Raw genomic sequence first — 16181 nt, 5'->3', positions numbered from 1 at the left:
TCTTCAATCAGTGCGTCCTACCTGTGATGACGTATGGAGCAGAAACGTGGACACTGACAGTTGGCCTCGTCCACAAACTAAAGGTCGCTCAGCGCGCTATGGAGCGAGCTATGTTGGGTATCACTCTCAGGGATAAAATCCGGAACGAGGAAATTCGCAGAAGAACAAAAGCGACCGACATAGCTCAAAGGATTAGCAAGCTGAAGTGGCAATGGGCAGGTCATGTCTGTCGCAGAACCGACGGCCGATGGGGCAGACGTGTTCTGGAGTGGAGACCGCGTACCGGTAAGCGCAGTGTGGGACGACCTCCTGCCCGCTGGACCGATGACCTGAAGAAGGTGGCGGGGAGCGGGTGGATGAGGAAGGCGGAGGACCGTGTTTGGTGGCGCGCTCTTGGAAAAGCCTATGTCCAGCAGTGGACGCATACAGGCTGAAGGATGGATGGATTTTACTAGTGTGGAAATGTCGATGAATATTTTTTTCATCTCCTCAGTTAAGATTAAAAGATATAAGTAAAGCGTTTTAGCTAATTGAATTAACCATTAGAAAAAAAACTCTTTTGTTCTTAAAAGGGAGGAAGCTCTTTTGCATTGTGTTTATTTCAATTATAAATGTCGGAAACCGAATACATACAATTCGCACCCTTCGCGATTCAGTAAAAACTACAGACGTTTTTGCCTCTGCGGCAATCCGGGACCAACCAACTTTGAACTGTATTTTATCTGGCTTTAGGGTTGTTTTTTGGTTTGGGGTGATCCGGTAGGGATGCTGCGTCGCCGTATGTATTATAAATTGGTTTAGAGAGGCGCGGGGGAGGCGGCCTCTCGCTCGATACCGGGCAGTCGTCTGTGGCTCGCGCGGAGGTTCGCGCCTCTCAAAAACTATCGGGTTACGAAAAATAAACACCCCCTATACTGATGCACCGAAGTTTCCGAAGTTCAAGTGTTATGTAACATGCGTGTAGTGTCTATTTTGTTATCTGTGGTGATATTGGAGTGATACCGCTGGAACTTAGCGTAGGGGGTGAGTAAGGTTCTGTATGTAAATAGCAGCTAAGGGTTGTGATGTCTAGTACCTGTACAGTATACTATTATGCTATGATTCTTGTAGTGTAGCTTTGTACTTGTCAATTTAAGTATCACCATGTAGAGTTCAAGACTGAAATGGTATTAACTAAAAAATACAAGAATTTTTAGTTTTTTCGTATACAGGGTGGGATTTTGGCAGCGTTCAGTGAGGCCAAACTGAAAAACTAAGATACCTATTGAGAATAGAGATATTTAAACAGAAATGATTGCGTCGTTTTTAAAAATAAGATAAACTGGAGATTTTTGAAATTCTCAGATAATAGCAGACATGTCTGTCAAAGTTATTTGCGTATTTTGATTTTTGACTGTTGTGTCCACCATGTTGGATTTTCCATGACGTCATTTGCCTAGAACACGCGGGACGAAGTCAATGACGCCAAAATAGAGAGATACCTACCTACTTTGAGACTTAAGATGGAACAAATAACCAAACAGATTACCGTGATACGTAATTGTGATATAGGTAAAACATCTTATCTAGGTAACACTAACAAGCCTTTCTATCGCAATGACTAATTAGGTAAGTAGTAATTTAGTTAAACACTACAAAAAATGTCCAAATATCTGCGCTACAGAGGACATGTAGGATAATTGTGACAGTGCATATCAAACAATCACGCTGGTTAAGCAACGTTGGCCCCAGTAAGTAACTGGATGGGGGACTTAGTGGGTCCGAATTTAACCTTTTCGTTTCCTCCGTGCCTCGGAGCAAGCAATGTACTTAACGATTCCCTCACGATGTTTTCCTTAACAGTTAAGCAAGTGATATTTAATTGCATACATAACTGCTAAAATATAGAGGTGCGTGCCCGGATTGATTCCTTATCGCCGGAATAGGAGGCCGATGTCTTAAGAGGGCTCTCTCCGTCACTCGTTTCATACAATCGTAGTTCCAATTTCATTTGGATATTAAGCAACCAAAGTCCATGAAATTTTGCAGACATATTCTAGAAACTAATATCTATGTCTGTGGTTTTCCAGATTTCTGTTTAAATATTCGGTTTCAAAGTTACGCAGTCTTAAAAATTTTCATACAAATCTTTGAGCCCCTGTAATTTTAAACTACATATTTTTAGAAAAATCTAAAACACCACAGACACAGATATTAGTTTCTAGAATATGTCTGCAAAATTTCATGGATTTTGGTTGCTTAATATTCAAATGAAATTGGAACTACGATTGTATGAAACGAGTCACGGAGAGAGCCCTGTTAACAACTAATATCACCGCGTACAAATTACACGTGCAAATTTTTTTGACATTTTTCGGAGCGTAGTACTTACCCTATACAACTAAATTTCATAGCCACTGGGATACCGAGTAGAGCACAGATCTACTAATCAGTGATTGCATAATAGCTTTGTGTAAAGTCGAGGTGTTAGTCTCAGTTAAATAAATCCTGTCCTTAGATGTTTCCATTTACTAGGCGTTCATTAAGTCTAAATTAAGCAATAACAAAGTTAGCAATGGAATAACTGTTTTAAAAATAGAATAGCTGAAAATCAGCGTCTAGCGTTTTATGCGTGTTGACGCATATGTCGCAAGGCATTATGCTGAGCTGTTCACCCATTTTGGGGTAGTGGCACGGATGAAAATGTTACATTTATAGGTTTTTTTTAATCCGTGACACCAAAAACAAATAAATGAATTTTCTTTCTTTCTATATTCCATTCCTAGCGATTTTCGTTATACAACAATGACAATTTAATGTTTAAGTATAATAAATACTGTGCCGCAGGACCATAGCAAATACTTACCTATAAAACCTACACCTATTGCTCCGAGAGGAAGTTGGCTCTCAGAAGCTCGGTATATTCAACGCTTCAAAGTTATTGTTGAAAAATCCATTCAAAGGTTTTTTTACTCTCATTGTATAGTTACGGAAGTTGGTAAAGGATCGCTGTATAAAATTTTGCGTGCTAAAAATCCGGCTGGGTGGAGCTAGCTGTAGCCCAGTTATTTTTGCTATTATTTGAGCCTTGTTTTTGCCCAAACACGAAATTATGCACTTTGCAAGGAAACAATGAGAAATCGTTTGTTCTTTCCTCTGTTAAAAACTTAAATACAGGCGCAAAAATTTTAGTAAAAATACTTGCTTTGCTTAACCTAGATAAAAACTGAGTTTTGCAGGTGAAATACTAGCATACAGAGTCTTGCAGCTGAAATTTTACTGGTCTATACCTAATTCTATAACGAGGCAACCCTTAGTTTTACTTAAATCTTTTGCATGAATATAATTAAAGACATGGAGGGTGACATATTATGTTACTTTTTATTCTGGAAAATTAAAGAGTTCCTACGAGATTTTTAAAATATAAATGCACGTGGACAAAGTTACGGAAATCATGACTAACTAGTCAATATATTTTCTAGATAAACAAATCGCGAGACGTTTCGGAGAAATGCGTGTTTTAAGGAACTCTTTCACTTTCCGGGATTAAAAGTATTGTCGCTTTCCAGGATGCAAGCTAAGCTGTGCCAAGCTTCGTAGAAATCAGTTCAGCGATTTAGCCATAGAAAAGTAACAAACAGACAGAATTTCGCACTTAAATGCGACTTATGAACACAATGTTCGATAAACTTTTATATTCTACAACCTCCAAAAGCCTGGGTATTAACATTGAATCGTGAAAGAAAAAAAAATTCGGCGACCTTGCGTCCTGCGCCCCATAAAGGTCAATGTACGGTATAGGGGTAGGGGTGGAATATACCTACAATTAAGTACATACCTACATATTTTTACATACTTGAATTAAATCTCTTTGATATCTTGCAAATATTTTTTTAGTTCTACATACTCAAAGGATAAGATTCTAAAAGCGATCAGTTTTTTTTAATTTTTCATTCCAATTTTTTTAACAACTTTCTTTTTGAAATGCCTCCGACACATGCACAGACGGGCAGTCAAACAGACAGACAAGCAGATGGACTTGACGAAACGATACGATAAGGGTTCCTTGTTTTACTTCGAAGTAGGTATGATCTTTGCACTGACAAAACAAGAAATTATAAAAACTGGTAAAGAACACTCTGTTTTCTGTTAATGTATCAAACTGCATTTGCACTATCAGATAATTTATTGAAGACCTAACTTGTTTGACATTTTATCAAATCTTGAAATCTCTCAAAGAATTTACCAGATATTCTGCAGTGCGAACGAAAATTCAACAAAACAAGCTATGAGATCACATACCCTGGCGACGACCTGTTAAACATTCACATGTTTCATATTTTTGGTGCAAACTCACAATAAGTAAACACGAGGATTGTGCACCATTTATGTGACAATTCCAAATATCAACCGCGCATGCGCTCTGCCACCCCTGTGGTACATTCACCCCGGGACGCGATTCGCAAGGTCGCAAAGATCTTGCTGAGATCGACTCTAAGGGTAAGCCTGCACTGCGAAATTTCACCACGCTACTTTTCCCATATAATCCATACTTAATTATAAATGCGAAAGTGTGTCTGTCTGTCTATCTGTCTGTCTGTCTGCTACCTTTTCACGGCTTGACAGTGTAACCGATTTTGACGAAATTTGGTACAGGGTTAGCTTATATCCAGAGGACGGATATAGGCTACTTTTATCCCGGAAAATCAAAGAGTTCCCGCGGGATTCCTAAAGACCCATCCACTTAACCGATTTGTATAAGATTTGGTACCGAAGTAGCTAGCGTCCCTGTAATCGAAATAGGCAACTTTTTATCCCGGATAATCAAACAGTTCCCACGGGATCTATAAAAATCTAAATCCACGCGGACGGAGTCGCGGGCATCCTCTAGTTCTGTATATTTATTTCGTATAGTGCGGCGTATCTTCTTATGTATTTCAGCGAATCCAAAGTTCTGATGATGGTACACTATTATACGAGTCGGAATACTAGACAATTTCTAGTACTAGACCACCTAGAAGGGTAAGCTATAAAACACGTTCTTTGTACTTTCTATTAAAGTCGCATAAATAAAAAAGGGGTATGTAATAGCATACTGTCCTGTAATAGGTAATAGTTATAAGAGGAAAAGTATAAGACTATATCGCTTTATACGGACTTACCCTGTTATTTGGTCGGCGAGTAACGCATCATTACAGATGATTGGGTAGTAGCGACTGTACGTGCATGATATTGATACGAGTATTATGAAACAAGAAAAAGTTCAAAAACTGAAACCCGACTGTTGACGTGAACACAACTTAATTACGGCTGAAATTATTATAATCCTTGATCTGTCGATAAATTACTTACTTTGCGCCGTGTTAATTATTTTCAAAAAATATCATACAATTTTTGACAAATAATAACGTTGACAAATTACCTATATCGACAGATTACAGATAGGATTTATTATTTATTACTAGACAAGCTGTGCCCGCGACTTCGTTCGCGTGGAATAGTGACTTTTCGGGCAGCATATACTCTGTACGTTAAAAATGTTCGCCGTGATTCTTTAAATTGACATAACTTTTTTATTTATGAACCGATTGACATGAAATAAACACTAAATGTTAAGTGAAGCTTACTACAACATATTAGTGAAAACCGTATCTAAATCGAATAAGCCGTTTCTGATATTAGCGTGCACAAACACACAGACAAACAGACAAAAAAAATATTAATTACAATTTCGGGTTCGGCATCGATATAATAACAACCCCTGCTACTTTTTTTTTATATATTTCCATTGTACAGACACCACTTTTCTACAATTTTATTATATGTATAGATGTATGTATGTATGTATGTATAGTAGATGCCCGACTTCATGCGCGTGGATTTAGGTTTTTCAAAAATCCCGTGGGAACTCTTTGATTTTCAGGGATTAATTATTATCTGTGGTCGTTCCCGGGATGTAAGCTAATTCTGTACCAAACATCAAAATCGGTTTAACTGTTTGGTCGTGAAAAGCTAGCAGACAGACAGACACACTTTCACATTTATAACATTATTAAAAATTAAAAATATGGAAAGTATGGATATGGGTAGTGATTTCGGCCGTTCGAGTACCTAATCGATCTCCTAGAATCATCGATGCTAGAATCTAATTTCTTAGAGGGCGCCCGCTGCCGAGATATGACTCGGTCGAGAAACGAGGTAAAAACGCCGAAAAAAGCTCATTATACGGTCGTTAGTCAGGGGAGCTGTGGGCTATACGAGTATTTGCCGAAATAACTTTGAGGTTTTTTTAGTATTTCTCTTTTTGCTTTGAGCGTTTGTGGTCACGACTTCAAGGGCTTAGCTGAATTCCATTAAAGATTAAATACCACATTTTTAAAAACATAGTAATTACCTATTAAAAGAAAATACGTATAAAAGATTAGGGGTGTTATAAGTTTGACGTGTGTATCTGTGTATCTGTCTGTGTGGCATCGTAGCTCCTAAACTAATGAACCGATTTTAATTTAGTTTTTTTTTGTTTGAAAGATGGCTTGATCGAGAGTGTTCTTAGCTATAATTTGAGACAATTGGTTCAGCCGTTAAAAGTTATCAGCTCTTTTCTAGTTACTGTAACCTTCACTTGTCGGGGGTGTTATAAATTTTTAGTTTACACTTGTACTAACTACTACCTGGGGTAGTGATTAGTATGTGACCCCGGTTGTCGAATCACAACTAAACCTTTACTGCCTAAGTTAAAGTATAAGTGGCTCGTCGGATGTTATCATATATTAGCGGGGATTTCGCGCGTTTATGGCGCTATAAAGAAAGGCGATAAAATAACGAGTGTGGCACTTTATGCGCGTTATCTGAATAGTTTACTGTTTAGATGCTGAGCGTTGCTCTGTTATTGCTTGGGGGTGTTTTGTTCTAAGCTCTTTGACAGTAGAATAAATTTTACGATGGCTGAAAAATATTTCCTCCGCACTAACACTTCCATATTTTGTCTATTCAGTAGATGTAAAAGTATTTCATTCTTATGGCCTTCATTAAAAATGAGTTTAGATATATTTCAGCCTATTATTTAAATTTAATTTTATATATTTATTACATATTATATGTGTGCAACAAACACAAAAATAAGTATATACTTACTGAAAGAAAAAACAAAAGACTGCTTATATTATAATATGTACTTAATAGAAATTCACAGTATCCAAAAGCTGCCCACTAATAGCGAGTAGGTAGAAATAGGCTAGGTGCGTTGAACGATTGAAAATATTGGATTAACATGGAACCAACACATACCTACAATCGCTTCAGCTAGGTAAACTAGATACGAATAACTAAGTACTCAGGTACACTTTTTTCAAACTTAAAATTGTAGAAAGGTTAAAAAAAAGTATTAGTGATAAAAGTACGTGTATATAACGAAAAGGGGGTTGTTTTAAGGATCTTTCTAAGTTTATCCTGAAGCTATGCAAAAAGTTTGTACATGTAACTTTTTGCAGTTCGCAGGCGGCAGGATCTCCAGTACAAATTCAGAGAACACATTAGACCCGAGGCATCCCAGCGCGATCCCCGCATGCATTGATGGGGTCTTGGGGTAATTTACATCGCTGATCTTCGTCGAAGGCATTTACTTTTATAGTGTGCTGTAAATAACGTTATAACGACAGACTTTTCGATAATAATATAAGTAATGTTTTTATAGAATTAACTAGCTAACCCGCCCCACCTTCGTGGAAGACTATGTAAGTGGAATTTCTATGAAAATTCTTAGTCGGGATCTACGTTAGGTATAGAGAGAGAAAGCCAGGAAGTGCCAGGCTTTCGTTATTTTATAAAAGCTGAAAGTGTCTCTGCGTATTGTCCCCAACACAGGGGGAAACGATCAGGAACTATGAAGTTTGAATCATGGTGGCTTTGGGAGATAACAAAGGTGTAAAAAATCTTACGTCAAAGTAATACATTAGTCAAATTTTTTTATATTTTCTTCAGAATAATTCACGTCATGTATTGCCAGATACCTAGTGTAGTGACAAACCCCTGCCAGAGGTCCTCAAAGTTTAAAAGTTCAAAGGTGTTCATAGTTGCTGACTGTTCCTGTCTGTGTTGAGAACAATAAGCAGATAAACTTTCAGCTTACGCTCGCGTATAGGTATAGTACGCGACAGGTCGAGATAGCAATCGGGGTGCGGACGTCCTGCACACCCGCACAGCTCCCACGTACCGGTGCGTGAAAGCGCACGTGACACACCCGTGCGAGGCGTCCCCCCGCCTTATACACCGATTGCCATCTCGACCTGTCGTCGAGACGCACGTGCTATACGTATTCCGAGTTTATAGCCCTTTAGCGTCTAGAACATTAGGTACTACAGCGCGTCCGATTCTGCTGACTGCATTGTTCAACATTGTCAGTTATAGCACTGTTATAGTTCGTATGTGGAGTATCGATCGTAATTCGTAATACATTGAGCCGCGAGTCATAACAGCGTAATAACATTTTCAATAACGGTACACTCAATCACATAAATGTGTGTAAAACAATATTGTACAAGACTTGAGAACTTTATGTATGTACAATGTTCGAATAGCTAGGTAGTTCTTCTAGCGCTGTCCCACTCTAGATGGGATTCGGTTTCCAGCATAACCTAGCTCACGTGGTGTGTCATCGTTTATGGTAGTGAGATCCCAGCACCGCCACAATTAGATTATTATTATTTAAGAAACAATATGTGTGGTATAGAGTAGTACTAGTACAGAATAGTAGAGTAGCAGTAGTGTGTGCTTTTCGTACGCATATCAGCGGCTAAACGTGGGTAATACATAACTCACTTTTCTTAAAGCCTGCGTGCCTATTTATATGTATGTTTTATTAATGTTGTTAAGGAATATACTTAATTATTAATATTCAACACTGTCAGATATTTTCCAAAACTTCCCAGAAACAAACATTTTGTGTCTGAGGGTTTCCAGATTTCTGTAAAAATGTGTCGTCACTGTTACACTGGCTCAAAGATTTTACATAAAAATCTTTAAACCGCTGTAACTTTGAAACTTAACATATTTATGAAGTTTTAACAAATCACAAACACAGGTATTTTATAACCCCCGACCCAAAAAGAGGGGTGTTATAAGTTTGACGTGTGTATCTGTGTATCTGTGTGTCTGTGTATCTGTGTATCTGTCTGTGGCGTCGTAGCGCCTAAACGAATGAACCGATTTTAATTTACTTTTTTTTGTTTGAAAGGTGGCTTGATCTTCTATAACGTATTTACATTGAGTTTGATTGCTTAATATTCAAACGAGAATAAAACTGTTATGTGGAATGCGCTGAGGAGCACCACGCGCCATGGGCTTGCCGATTGCGCCGCCTGGTCATAACGAAGCGACGTTTTTGGGTGCAGATGTTATACGCCTCACGAGCATTCGTCACTTGTCCCTGCTGGCCGCCCACAGCGGACTTAATTTGATCGGTCCATCGCGTAGGCGACCTTCCTCGCCTTCTGGTACCCTCCACCTTGCCCTGCACCACAAGACGCTCAAAGGACGCCGGGAGACATGTCCGAAGAACTTTAGTATGCGACCCTGTACTAACGCCGAAAGACGTTGTTTAATGCCGAGTTCTTGGAGTATAGGAGTTGGTGCGAAATTCAATCAGCTAGTGTCCTACTTTTACTATTATTATATACTATTATATTATTTATATTATATTACTAGGTTTATGGTAAGTTATGATTGGGTTAGTATATTATAAATTAGCGTTAAAGATGTTGCAATATAAAATAGCAGAAGATAAAATTGTTAATTTTGCAAAAAATTATGCATCCCACTGTACCTTAGTCCGATGAAATGTATCACGCGGCGCGCTGTACCCTTGGCAGGGGTCAGTCGCGAAAGGTTGCATCGTTATTGTTATCCCTCGCAGATACGCCATTATGGCAAGTGATTAATGAATTTCATAAATGGACTCTTTCATTACTCCCGCCAAATTAATTTATACCCTATCGGCATTGAGTAAAGTGCACTTTTGCTTGTACACCTATAGTTGGAACATATGCTTTTAATAATAATAATAGATCTGTCTAGATTTATCTGCCATTATCGGCGAAAAGTTTAAAAATAATAAATAGGAGATAAGTATAAAATATTTTGGTGAAAGTAGAGGTAAGTAGGTACCTATGAATGTGCTTAGATTTATGAAGCTTATTTAATTCTAAAGGCCTTAATTTGAAAGGGTCTCTTAAGCAGTAGGTAGCGGAATTCTGAACGCAAAATCGTAAGGTAAGGCTTCTATTTCATGGCTAATTTAGATTAATAAAGACCCAAAAAGAATTGTATGAATATAAACATAATTGTTGTATTTATAGTTTTTAAATAAATAGCTCGCAAAAGCTGCAAAATGATATGGAGACATTCCTTATATGGGGTTTTCCTTATTTTGATGTCTATCATGTACCTGCGACTGTACCTAATCTGTACCTTCCTCCTTCTTCGTAGCCCTTAGTATCCTATTTATTCATTTATTCGATAAAGTTTATATTTAAATAAGCTTCTGGCTCATTATGTCTGAGAATCGATTAAAAGCTCATCAGGGCTTACCACGCCCTAATTAGGCTCGTTCCACACTGTCACGGTGTCATTAGCTAAATTACCTAAATTATATTACAAAGTCAATATACTTAGGTGCCGATCATGTTTTGAAATAACCCTGAAACTTCAATAGTTCAAAAGACACCTGAAGTTATCGTAGGGTTTTCAAAAACATTCAAACTTTCAAATATTTTATAATATTCCTAGGTATATCTAGATTATGCCAACAAGTTCTGTAGCGTGGATTTAGGTTTTTAAAAATCCGGGATAAAAAGTAACCTTTGTAAATAATTCAAGATATATGCAAGGTATAGGTATATAAGGTATAGGTAAAACAATTATCTCCATTCCAAACAGCCAAATCGATTCAGTCGTGAAGGAGTAGGTAACTGAAATCCAGACTTTAGCTACAATTACTATACTACAATTAGCTATTACTATAGCTACAATATTAGGTATGCTGAAGATTTAAATTCGCCCTAACTAAAGATCCCGGGGCTATTCCGTGTGGTCTCGTTCGACTTTGAGAGGGTTATGATTTTGAGCCGTCATGATTTTTTCTTTTTATTTTTTGTTATTATCTTATTAGAATAACTTTGGTACGATATCCCCTTAGTGTGATTTTTTATCTTATTATGATTCAAAATTGATAGCGGCACCGAATAAGAATTACCAAGTCATTATAGCCTACTGGCACAGTTTTACGATGTGTGCTACTGGTTAGAATGCGTGGCTTTATGGGACGTGAGTTCATTATCACAAGACTTTTCGTTTCTTTCCTCTGAAAACTTCTTCCTTCCTTTCCCTTTCCTTTCAAAAAGTCAAAGAAATATCGATATTGAAAAAAAAGGCAGGAAAATGTGGATGCAACTCTCTTTCTCTCTCCAGTTGTTCCTTCATTGATTCTGAAGACGATCGTGGCCCTGGTGTTCTTGTAACCTCGTGCGGATTAATTGCTTCCATCGACTTCTACCGGAGGTCTCGCAATAATTGTGTGTTTGCACTTGAATTTGGACTTGGATGCAAGCTATTGAATGTAATTCACCACGAGCACAAATACAAGTATAATATGACCTGCAAGTGATTAGGCATTAGCCCTGCAGTAGACTGCTATAGATCTTTGTAGATCTCTCTGCGAACTCACTCTATGAGAAGCTTACTACAAATTCGTGATAGGTACGTATAATATGTATACTTACCTAGCAACGTGGGCGACAAACAGAAAGTATTACCTACTACTAAATATTAATATCATTTTCAAAGCATTATATAAACCTACTATGAAATTAATTTTTATTGCAACAACAACAAAACGAATTCAAATCTCGTATTACATTTAAATGCATTGATGTGTCCAAGACCATTGCACTACGCGTTGACGTACATCAGGGATATAGTTTTAACACATTCATAGAATTTTAACCTCTATACCTGAAAAATAAGGTGGGTATTCGTATGATGGTATTTTGCAGCTAGTTAATATGCAGGGAGTGATCAGGCTCCCGGTAGGCAAGGATGCGTTGATTGGTAGACGCATTGGTATGTGCAATGATAAACGATATGACAGTATTATTATTGTTTAATTTCTGTTTTGATTGTGAAATAGTTCCTTTAGCCTCAATATATTAACTGTACCTATTGCTTAAGCTAGAATGGGGATTACAATGCAATGAAACCTTTAGGTAGGTACTTTATTATTTTAATTTGTTTTAGCTTTTACCTTTGCTAACTTTTAGATTATTATATTATATTTAGTCTTTAGAGTATAGGTAATGCGTAACTTCAGCAAACATTCTCCAAGTTCCCGCCCAGCCAGTTCTTTCCACATGACACGATTATCGACAGCCTCGTGCATTATTCCTTTGAAAATACTGTTGTTTAACACCTATCTAGTCCTTCAAATGACATCACAAAATTTTCAAAAAAATATGTAGTTAAGCATAGCTTTTTTATTGCAAGATAGGCTCGTCCTTGACGACAGTTAAAAAGCAATGATGAAGTCTACATTGGAGTGCGCTTGCCTAGAAGATGCCTATTCCACCTTTCCTTGAAGGTATTTAGGTTATTCGTTGCACGAAATACGAATGCCGGAAAGGCATACCACACCTTAGCGGTTCGTATCATAAACGTTGAGCTGTTCGCTGTTCTGAGTTCTGTGCTTTCGGATATATTTCAAATTCTCAAGTTTAAATCATTCATCAAGTTTTTACGCCCCGAAAATTTGCGGTGGCCCATTACTTCTTAGCATATTATATGGGAGGCGGGAGCTCACCGCATTATTGCCCCAACGAAATTAAGTTGATGATAGAGTTTTCCCTATCATCAGCACAGAGTCACTCAGCGGGTGGATGAGAACTTTGCTCAAAGTTGGTTCCTCTATATAATCAAATCAGAAATGAGGAGATCCGTAGAAAAATCAGAGCAAACGACATTATTCGTAGCTCAACGTGTTGCGAAGCTGAAGTGGCAGTTAGCCGGACATATAGTTCGAGGAACCGATATATGATACAGTCCTAAAATGCTGGAATGGTGATCTCTTACTGGAAAGGGAGGCGTTGGAAAACTCCACAGTAGTTGGACAGATGACATCAAACGGCTTCTTGCAATTGCAAGGAGCCGCTGGATTCTGGTAAAACATTGGCGTGTGGAAGTCCCTATGAGATATCTATGACATTAGTCACATCCTTCATATTTATCGGTTAGCGACAATGAAAATCCCTACCATTATGAGCTTAAAGATAAGGGTGACTTCTTTAGCTACGAGGAATACGATGCACAAGATAAGTGGCTGATGTTGAGGGTTGAGGGAACGGGAGCCAATTCATCTTAGCATTGTGACTGTTGTTGGTTTCTATCCCCATAGAAATATTTAACTCCCTGTGGTTCTGAGTAAAGGAATGCGTAAACATCACCCCTGTCATGAATCGGATGCGTTGCGTGATAAGCAGTCCTGTCGGCTTCACAGAGGTGCATACTGATTAGCAGCTAGCTAGGTTGCATGGGAAAGATAGCCCTTTATGTATACCTAATGTATATTGTATATTATTACTTTGTGTATTATGTTTAGAATATTATAATGGGTGGAAGTTGAAGGAAGTTCTATGTCACCGATGATTTATTAAAGACGTATCATCATCATCACCATTATTTCAGCCTACGGACGTACAATGCGAACCTGTTCTCAGCCTTCCACGCCTTGTAAGGACTTCCACACGCCACGGTCTTGCGCCGCCTAAATCCAGCGGCGGCTCCCCGTGAATCGATTAATATAAGTAGGGGTATACTAATGAGCCTCAATAGCACAACCGGTAAGGGAGTGGACTGAAAACCGAAAGGTCGATGGTTCGAACCCCGCCCGTTGCACTATTGTCGTACCTACTCCTAGCACAAGCCTGACGCTTAGTTGGAGAGGAAAAGGGGAATATTAGTTATTTAACATGGCTAATATTCTTTTTATAAAAATAAAAAAAATGATGCGCTTTCCGGGGTTAGTTTGCCATTCTAGTACCTTGGGACCCCAATGGCCATCGGCATTTCTGATTTGATCACGGAGAGTAACTCCAAGCATAGCTCTCTCCATTGCCACTGAGTGACTATGAGTCTTTTTATGAGTCATATCAAGCGAACATGACGTCACGGATACATATTATGTTATCACTGGCAACACGTACCGTTCTAAGACTTTCTTCAAGATCTTCAAGCTTGAAGCTAAGTTAAACCTTAGTACGTGTTCCCAGTAAAATAATCAAGCGCAAATCAAACCGCGAGCAAACAGTAGTTAAGTATTCAGTGGCTAGTGTTTCGGTGTCATTCCTTGAAACGGAAAACGGAGCCCAGCGGGCGGTTGTTTTGATACACAGACACAAACATGTCACAATAACGCGGTATGCAGTAGCTCGGATGGCATGTTTATTTTACGAGCTATGCAAGTATCAAGTCATATCACAGTTCATCATAATTTGTATTATGACACTTTTAGGTTTTGTATAAAGTGGGCTCTACACTCGCGGCGCGAACGGCCGTGAAAGCCCGCGACAACTGCGAATCACGAGTGTAGATGTTGTTCACGCCTTCGCGCCTTTCCTCGATTAGTGTCGGTTTTTGGTCCGCGACAAAGGGTTTGCGGCGCGAACGTGAACGCATCGTCAACGTCACGAACAAGACTTGCGAGTGTGGAGGGACACAGTTCACGCGTGGATCGCGGCATACATTCACGGCGTGAAATAACGGCGCGACTTCGCGTGCGAGTGTAGAGCCGGCTTTAGACAAGCGACATTAGAGCTAGCCCGCACAGCGAATAAAAACCGCGCGATTTTTGTTTTCGCAATTCTGTAACACTTGCAATTCAAATTCAAATTATTTTTATTCAATTAAACTTTTACAAGTGCTTTTGAATCATAATATGGATGCAATCATACTATAAGATACCGCACTTGCGATATAAAATTCGCGCAGGAAAAAAAATGTGTATTTGTTACAAAATCTTATTTATTTTATTGCGGTGTTAAATTCGCGCGAATATTTTGTGCAGTATGGAGTTGTATGGCACTCATCGCATTCGCAGACGTGCAGGTGAAATTCCGTACGCGGAAAATAAATCGCGCGAATACAAATTGATGTGTGAGCTAGGCCTTATAGTTCACGACAGTTCGACATGGCAATCGGCTTCTCACTATCTATCGACTAATTTGTGAGTAACTCACGTAAAACTCATTATTTTGACTAATTTCTTAAACTGAACACTTTCAAATAAAGATTTTTATATAAACCTGTGGAAATGATACTGCCATTGGCAATGCCATAAGCCTACTTTGTCGTGTTAGTTTACAAATTGTGAAAAAAACAAATTAAATTTGAACTTCGCGGGCAGACTCGTGCCCTGCACCTTAACAGGGCTCTCTCCGTCACTTACTCCATACAATCGTAGTTCCAATTTCATTTAAATATTACAGGGGCTCAAAGATTTGTATGTGAATTTTTAAGACCGCGTAACTTTGAAACCGAATATGTGAACAGAAATCTGGAAAACCACAGACATAGATATTAGTTTCTAGAATATGTCTGCAAAATTTCATGGACTTTGGTTGCTTAATATTCAAATGAAATTGGAAGTACGTTTGTATGAAGCGAGTGACGGAGAGACCCCTCTTAATTTAAAAAATGTCCATTCCTATCTCTTCCACCCTAAGTAACCCGTAGTCACGAAGCCCACAGGAAAATACAATAAAGTATTGATTCCATAAATCCATGCTGCGTATCTATAGTAACGGCAGGGTAAACAACTACAATGCAATGCAGTGACCAAGCCACTGGCTTGAAAAGTGCATCGGGGGAAAGTAAAATGTGGATTTTATCTGACATTTTTCGTCTTCAGAATGCAGGTTTGTTTATGAACCTTAATGGACTGGTGCTATCTCTAGAACTATTAACACTTTGTACCTACTAGAGATGTTATGGACTTATAGAGCTTCGATTTTAAAAGTTGGCAACTTCCGATTAATGTTGCACTTTCGATTTCGATTTCGTCTCTGATAAATTACAATCAGAAGTTATATTGGAGGTCGATTACTATGCTGATGCTGCTTAACTTCATTACTGTTTAAGGTATAATTCAAAAAATAATATAA

General features: G+C 38.4%; 1 protein-coding gene and 1 long non-coding RNA gene across 2 annotated transcripts in view; one reads left to right on the top strand and one right to left on the bottom strand.

Annotated features, from left to right (window-relative positions):
• Window positions 1-775: 775 nt before the first annotated feature.
• Window positions 776-16181, top strand: part of LOC123866040 (SH3 and multiple ankyrin repeat domains protein 3) — a 221282-nt gene continuing 205876 nt past the window's right edge. The window contains exon 1 of the mRNA XM_045907364.1: window positions 776-1023. The gene's annotated coding sequence lies outside the window, so the exon portion shown is untranslated. The remainder of the gene's footprint in view (window positions 1024-16181) is intronic.
• On the bottom strand, window positions 3943-13983 carry LOC123866052. The gene is made up of 4 exons (XR_006796109.1): window positions 13839-13983; window positions 12346-12348; window positions 8968-8972; window positions 3943-3954 (listed from the first exon to the last, which is right to left on the bottom strand). It is a non-coding gene; the product is annotated as an uncharacterized LOC123866052 (long non-coding RNA).

The sequence above is a fragment of the Maniola jurtina genome, chromosome 6 (assembly GCF_905333055.1).
Source record: "Maniola jurtina chromosome 6, ilManJurt1.1, whole genome shotgun sequence".
NCBI lineage: Eukaryota > Metazoa > Arthropoda > Insecta > Lepidoptera > Nymphalidae > Maniola > Maniola jurtina.
Note: the sequence above shows the minus strand (reverse complement) of the source record. Positions and strands in the feature narration are given on the sequence as shown.